The sequence below is a fragment of the Triticum dicoccoides genome, chromosome 2B, assembly GCF_002162155.2.
Source record: "Triticum dicoccoides isolate Atlit2015 ecotype Zavitan chromosome 2B, WEW_v2.0, whole genome shotgun sequence".
Lineage (NCBI taxonomy): Eukaryota > Viridiplantae > Streptophyta > Magnoliopsida > Poales > Poaceae > Triticum > Triticum dicoccoides.
Genome location: NC_041383.1, coordinates 603,290,972 through 603,298,088, shown reverse-complemented (window position 1 = coordinate 603,298,088; position 7,117 = coordinate 603,290,972).

The window sequence follows — 7,117 nt, the reverse complement described above, 5'->3', positions numbered from 1 at the left end:
CCTCGCCGGCGTCCCGCGCCCCGCGCCCTCGTCCGCCTCCTGCCGCGTCCTCCGCGTGGGCGCGCCTCGCCGCAGCCCCGCCAGGTCAGCGCCTCCTCGTCGCCCCTCCCTCGTTCTTCCTCTCCCTCTCACCTTAGCTCTCTCTCTCTCTCTCCTGCAGGTGCTGCGCCCTGCCGCCCTAGGTCGCCGTGCTCCGCCGCCGCCGGCAGGATCAGCCGCCGGCAGGGCAGATCCGCCTGTCCCCGCCGTCCCTGGCCTCCCCTCGCCGTCGCCATGGCACTGCGCCGCCGCGTTCTCCTGCTCGAGCGGGTGCTCGAGGAGGACGACGAGCGCCTCTGCCTCCTGCCCGCGTGGGCTGATACACCAAGGCCCAGCAGCTGGCCTGCTTCCTCTCCGCGCTCTAGGCCAAGGCCCATGGTGAGAGCCTAGTAAACCCCGCCCCAGGCGTCGCCTTTTAGTTCACCTGCGTCCGTTCTGTTTTTTTTTGCATAAAAACTGCCAAGTCCCTGTTTTATGATATTTTGTGCACCTCTTTGCCATGCCATATCTCCATGCTCGTAACTCCGATACATGCATAAGATATGTCAAAATGTTCACTGTGTGATGCTCTTCATTTTATTCCATTGTGCCATGATTATTTGAGTTCATCTTGATGCCCTTATCATTGTTGCAAGAGTGCTATATGATGTTAACTGCTGTCTGTTAACAGAACTTGATGATTTGTCTTTTTCATTGCATTTTTGTGTGTGCATCCTATGAGCTTGATGTCTACATGTGTTTTGAACTATGTCATACCATCTTTACCGTGGTGGAATCCATGTATTTTTGTGAGTCTTGTAGTGAGTGCAGCGAGCTCGTGAAGTAGGGTACTTGTTGTTGCTATTTTGCTAGTCTGAATCTGCTATATCATGATGCTATGTACACCTGCTGCTACAAGTTATTCTATGCATAATCTAGAGATGTACACTAAGGATGTTTTGTTATACATGTCAAGCGCTATCCATTCATGCCCCTGGTTGCATTTATAACTTGCTGTAGATTCTTAATATCATGCTCCAAACTTGCTAAATAATATTGTTGTCAGCCTGTTAACATTAAGTTCAGTTTTGCCATGAGCTTTTCTAGTGATCCATGCATCCTATGAACTCGATCTTCTCATGCTTAGCTTTATAAATGTGTCTTCTTACTGGTGATTACATTGTCGTGCCATGTATTGCTCTGTGGTGAGTTGCACAATCTCACCAACATGCCTACTTATCGTTATTCCTGCCATGTACTGTTATTCTGAATCTGTCATATCATTTGCCATGTTTGCATGGCTTCTACCATGTTTTCTGTTGATGTTTGGAATTAGTTCAGTAAGGGAGTTTTGTTCTTTGTATTTAGTAATAGCATGCCATGCCTTTGTTTGCCATGACAAGTAGCTATAGCATGTTGTTTGATAGCTCTAAACATTGTCACCTGATGTTATTTCTGCTAAGTCTGTAAACTGCTATTATTTGCAATCTTGCCATGTCCTTTTTGAGCATGTTGTAGTGGTCTCTCGAGATAGCTCAGTGTTCATGTTTTGTCATGCTTTACCTGTACATCATGTCCATGTCTTTTGTTTTCATGTTAAGGTGCCGTAGCATATTGTTTTGATGCTTGCTAAATGCCTAGTTGCTGTTTTCGACAACTTGTCCTTTAAACTTGTATAGAGCGTATGTGTTGAACCGTTGCTCCGTTTTGAGTGTGCTCTATATGAAACTTGCTTAGAATTGCATGTAGTTTCATATTATCATGTTGCATCCTTGTTTTGAGAGTGTTTGCTTGATATTTGAATGTATTTTGCATCAATGCCATGTTTAACTTGTTTTGCTCATATCTTCTAGGTCGTAGCTCCGAATTAAATGAACTTTATATGTAACTTGACTAGAATCTCGTGTAGATCATCTTGGTGCATCTTAACTTGCTGTTTAACAACTTGAACATAAGGTTTATTCAGTTCTGGACCAATTTCTAAATTTGGATATGAGGACTTACCGGAATTGTTATATGTTGTTTCCGGCCTCATTTAAACTTGCCTTGATGTGTTGTTCTTGTTTGCATCATCTCTTGCCATGAGTAGCCTCATCTAGTTTTGGCATGCATCATGCTTGGTTGTGCATCATGTCTTGTCTATGTGTGGTGTGTTTACCATGTTGTGTGCTTCTTCTCGATAGTTCCTGTTTCGTTGCGATCGTGAGGATTCGTTCGTCTACGCTTGGTTCGTCTTCGTGGCTTCATCTTCTTCATGGTCTCGTTCTTCTTCCTAGCGGGATTCCAGGCAAGATGACCGCTACCCTGGATCTCACTACTATCATTGCTATGCTAGTTGCTTCGTTCTATCGCTTTGCCGCGCTACCTATCTCTTGTTGATCAAGCCTCCCAAATTGTCATGTCAGCCTCTAACCTTTTCGCCCTTCCCAGCAAACCGTTGTTCGCTATGTTACCGCTTTGCTCAACCCCTCTTATAGCCTTGTTAGTTGCAGGTGAAGTTGAAGATTGCTCCATGGTGGATAGGATTATGTTGGGATATCACAATATCTCTTATTTAATTAATGCATCTATACACTTGGTAAAGGGTGGAAGACTCGGCCTTATGCCTGGTGTTTTGTTCCACTCTTGTCGCCCTAGTTTCCGTCATACCGGTGTTATGTTCCTTGATTTTGCGTTCCTTACGCGGTTGGGTGATTTATGGGACCCCCTTGACAGTTTGCTTTGAATAAAACTCCTCCAGCAAGGCCCAACCTTGGTTTTACCATTTGCCTCACCTAGCCCTTTTTCCCTTGGGTTTCCGGAGCCCGAGGGTCATCTTTATTTACCCCCCCGGGCCAGTGCTCATCGTGAGTGTTGGTCCAACCTGTCAGCCGCCAGTGGTCATCAGGGGCAACTCTGGGCTGGCCTACCGTAAGTTTAGACAATCCGGTGTGCCCTGAGAACGAGATATGTGCAGCTCCTATCAGGATTTGTCGGCACATTCGGGCGGCTTTGCTGGTCTTGTTTTACCATTGTCGAAATGTCTTGTAAACCGAGATTCCGAGACTGATCGGGTCTTCCTGGGAGAAGGAATATCCTTCGTTGACCGTGAGAGCTTGTGATGGGCTAAGTTGGGACACCCTGTAGGGTTTAAACTTTCGAGAGCCGTGCCCGCGGTTATGTGGCAGATGGGAATTTGTTAATGTCCGATTGTAGATAACTTGACACAAGATACGAATTAAAACGCATCAACCGCGTGTGTAGCTGTGATGGTCTCTTCTCGGCGGAGTCCGAGAAGTGAAAACGGTTTTGGGTTATGTTTGACGTAAGTAGGAGTTCAGGATGACCTCTTGATCATTGCTAGCTTCACGACCATTCTCTTTGCTTCTCTTCTCGCTCTTCTTTGCATATGTTAGCCACCATATATGCTTAGTCGCTGCTGCAACCTCACCACTTTACCCCTTCCTTCCCCATTAAGCTTTACTAGTCTTGATACCCATGTTAATGGGATTGCTGAGTCCTCGTGGCTCACAGATTACTACAACAACAATTGCAGGTACATGTTGCGATGATCTTGACGCGAGAGCGATATTTGCTTGTTTTGGAGTTCTTCTTCTGCTTCTTCTTCGATCAGGGGATAGGTTCCAGGTCGGCAGCCTGGGCTAGCAGGGTGGATGTCGTTTGAGTTTCTGTTTGTGTTTCATCCGTAGGAGGATGATGCTCTGGTGTATGATGTTGTTGTATTCTTGTGGCGTTGTCTGCCTCTTGTATGTATCCCCAACTATTATGTAATGGTTTGATGTAATGATATCCACCTTGCAAAAGCATCTTCAAGATGCGCTTCTATCCTTGGTGGGACCTTGAGCTCCTTTAGGATAGAGTCACATCTTGGGCGTGATAAGTTGGTATCAGAGCCTCGACCGACCATAGGAGCCCCTTGATTGATCGAGTAGTTTGGCCGTTGTTGAGTCTAGAAGAAAACTATTTTCGGAGTCTAGTCATATAGGTGAGTAGGAATTCTTTTTACTCCTCAGTCCCTTCGTTGCTCTGGTGAGAAATCTTGACGTAGGTGTTCTGAATTACTCCTCTTCCCCTTCAAACTTTCTTTAGGATCACACAGTTGGTTTTTCGATCGTTGGTTCTCAGCTCTTTTCATCCGGTGCATTTCTCGTCAAGTTGACTCGAGCCTCTTCATCGTTGCCAAGTTCAATCCTCAGTTGTTTTATTTTCCCACCCGCCCACCCCTTTTCTTCTCGGAGCCGGAGTCCCTAATCGAGTATCCATTCTACTCGTGCGAAGCATTTGCATTCTTTCAACTGGTGTTTCCTCTTGAAGTTATTCATCGGTTTTCCCCCTTCCAAGTTGCCTTTGTTTTCCCGCCCTCCCACCCTCTTCTTCCCGGAGTCCGAGTCTGTTTCGAGCATCAATTCATTCATGTGGAGCCTTTTCAGTCTTTCGTCAATTGTTTCAACCGGTGAATTCTCTTTTGTTTGACATTCTTCATATCTTTTCCGGTGGACTCAATTCAGGTTTTTTTCCCGGCTTGATCACATTCTTTTCCTTGGATCAAGTGTTTCCCCTGCTCGTTTGCCTCTCGCCATTCAATCATTCCGGAGTTCGGAAGACATCTCAGGAGATTCGTCTGTGTTCCAATTAATTTGAGGTTGTAACCTCATTCAAATATTTCAATTGTTCCAGTGCATCATCATATCTCTTCAACAATCCTTTCCAATGGTGTTTTCTTTTAGTGGGACCTAACCCACAGGTCTTTTCCCAGGATCTTACTTGACTCTTCTAATTATCCCGGAGTTATTCTCAAATCCTTTTCGAAGTTGACATAAGTATGAATTTCATCAGTCAGAGGTTTTTCCAAGATCGCTTTCAAATTCTTTTCATCTTTTGTTCAACCCTTCCTCTTTTTCATTCTCCCGGAGTATCTCAGTAATTTTGGTGGTGTTTTCCATCGTCATTTGGAGACCAAGGAAGAGTTCCTTCTAAATCTTGTCTGTTCTCTCGAAGATTCGCGGTGCTAGCTCGATGTTATCCTATCAAATTGTTTCCAGTCGTGCAATTCTTTTCATTAATCCGGGGTATTTCAGGAGTTGTTTTTTCGTCTCGATCATCCGGAGGCCATCTTTTTGGAATATTTCTTTGTTCCAAGTTTTCAGATTCGTTCTCCAATTATTCTATATCCGTGCCCCTTCGTACATCTCAATATTCTTTCGGTGCTTCGTTCAAGTATTCTTCAATCAGTTCGCAATCCCTTCGTTATCTTGTCTCTTAATTCCCTCAAGTATCTTTGTGCTTTTCTAATTCTTCCCGGTGATTCATTCTCTTTCGTCAGTCATTTTCGAATTCTTACGGTGGTTCCTTCAAATTCTTTTTCCTATGTTACCATATTAATTCATTCGTTATTTCCAATCCTACCGGTGGTTCATGAAGACCTTCTCAAGTTTGCGATATGTCACTTCTCAATCCTTTTCAAGAAGAATAAGTAGTATGAAAAATCCACTGCTTGTCATCAATTTAATTTGATGAAGGATAAGCATACAATAAATCTTATTCTTATTTCATCCAAGTGATTAATCCCTTCCTTCAGAGTTTGTTCTTGATGAATAAATTCTAGTTCCAAGTGTTTTCATCTTTTCTTTTTCGGAGTTCAAATTTCCTCGGCCATTTCGTCGGAACCTCCATCTTAATCATCGCAAGGCTCATCTTGTTCTTTCTTCCTTCATTTTATCTCATCATCCTTTTGTTATCGGAGTTCTTTATGGTGGTTCTTCATGATTCAATTCACTCTTCAAGAGTTAATCAAGATTTTGTTGGTGGAGCTCAAGTATCTTTTCTTCTCGCGTCTCGAAGTGCAAATAATTCTTCTTTTTCTTCGGAAGTGGAGTTTTGCTTTTCTTCATTCTTCTCAGTTATTCAGACTTTTGGGTTGTGGTATAATTTCACGTCAAGTGTTGAGATGTTTTTGATAAGTCCACAATAAGCTTATTCTTTCATTGTTGATTTTCTCAACAACTCCATTCAATCCTGCCTTCTAAGTTCTTTTCATTCAATTCTTTCAATTCTTCCGGAGGCATTGCATTGTTCATCTCGTCAAGTGCCATCTCATTGGGTGAAGTTCATGTTCTAATCCTTCCATTTTCAGTCGGAGTATTGCCGAAATTCTTTTATTCATTCCTTTTCTATCTTGTTCTAACCGGAGTGGTTTCAGAGTCTATCTTATTCCGTGAGCTTTTGATTCTCATCATATTCGTCGTTCCTCTTTTATATCCGAGTGCTCTCGACTTGGTTAATTTTTCCCTTGCATTCTTACATCACCTCTTACTCTTTCTCTTCCGTCTCGCTCGTAAGATCTCGGGACGAGATCTCTTGTGAGAGTTGTAACGCCCTGGATTCCGATGCGCCAGGTGTCCTCCAGTTATTCGCCGTAGTTGTCATGCCATATGCTTGCGTGTTGCATTTTGCCATGCCATCATCTGCATTTCATCTGCATGTTTTTCTAAACTTGCATCCGGTCCTTTCCCCCGTTGTCCGTTTCGCGATCCGACACTCTCGCCGTGCCCTGTCGCCCCCTCTCAGACCTTGTTTCGTGAGCGGGATAAAAATGTTCTCGGAATGGGATGAAACTTGTCGTGCGGTGTTGTTTTAGAGTAGGTAGACTGCTTGTCAATTTTCGTTCCATTTGGAGTTCGTTTGACGCCCTAACGGTTAACCGCGTAGCCCGAAACCCCTCTCTCTTTGCAGCCCAACACCCCTCCACCACAGCCCATGAGCCCATCCAAACCCCCTCCATGCTCTCGGTCATTCGATCGTGATCGTGTGGGCGAAAACCGCTCCTCATTTGGAGTCTCCTAGCTCCCTCTACCTATATATAGGTGTCTCCCCCGAAATTCTCGCAGATGAAACCCTAGCCCCGCTCTCCTCGCGCCCCCGGACAAGTCCTTCCCGTCCCGGACGCGTCCGCCGCCCCGCAGCCACATCGCCCGGCCAATTCTGTACCGACACGTCAACCCCCGCCGCCTCTCGCCCAACCGTGTCGCGCCACCTGTCCAACGCCCGTCCCGCGCGCCGCCGCGGCCCGCCGGACCCAGATCCGGCCCGCGCGAGCCCG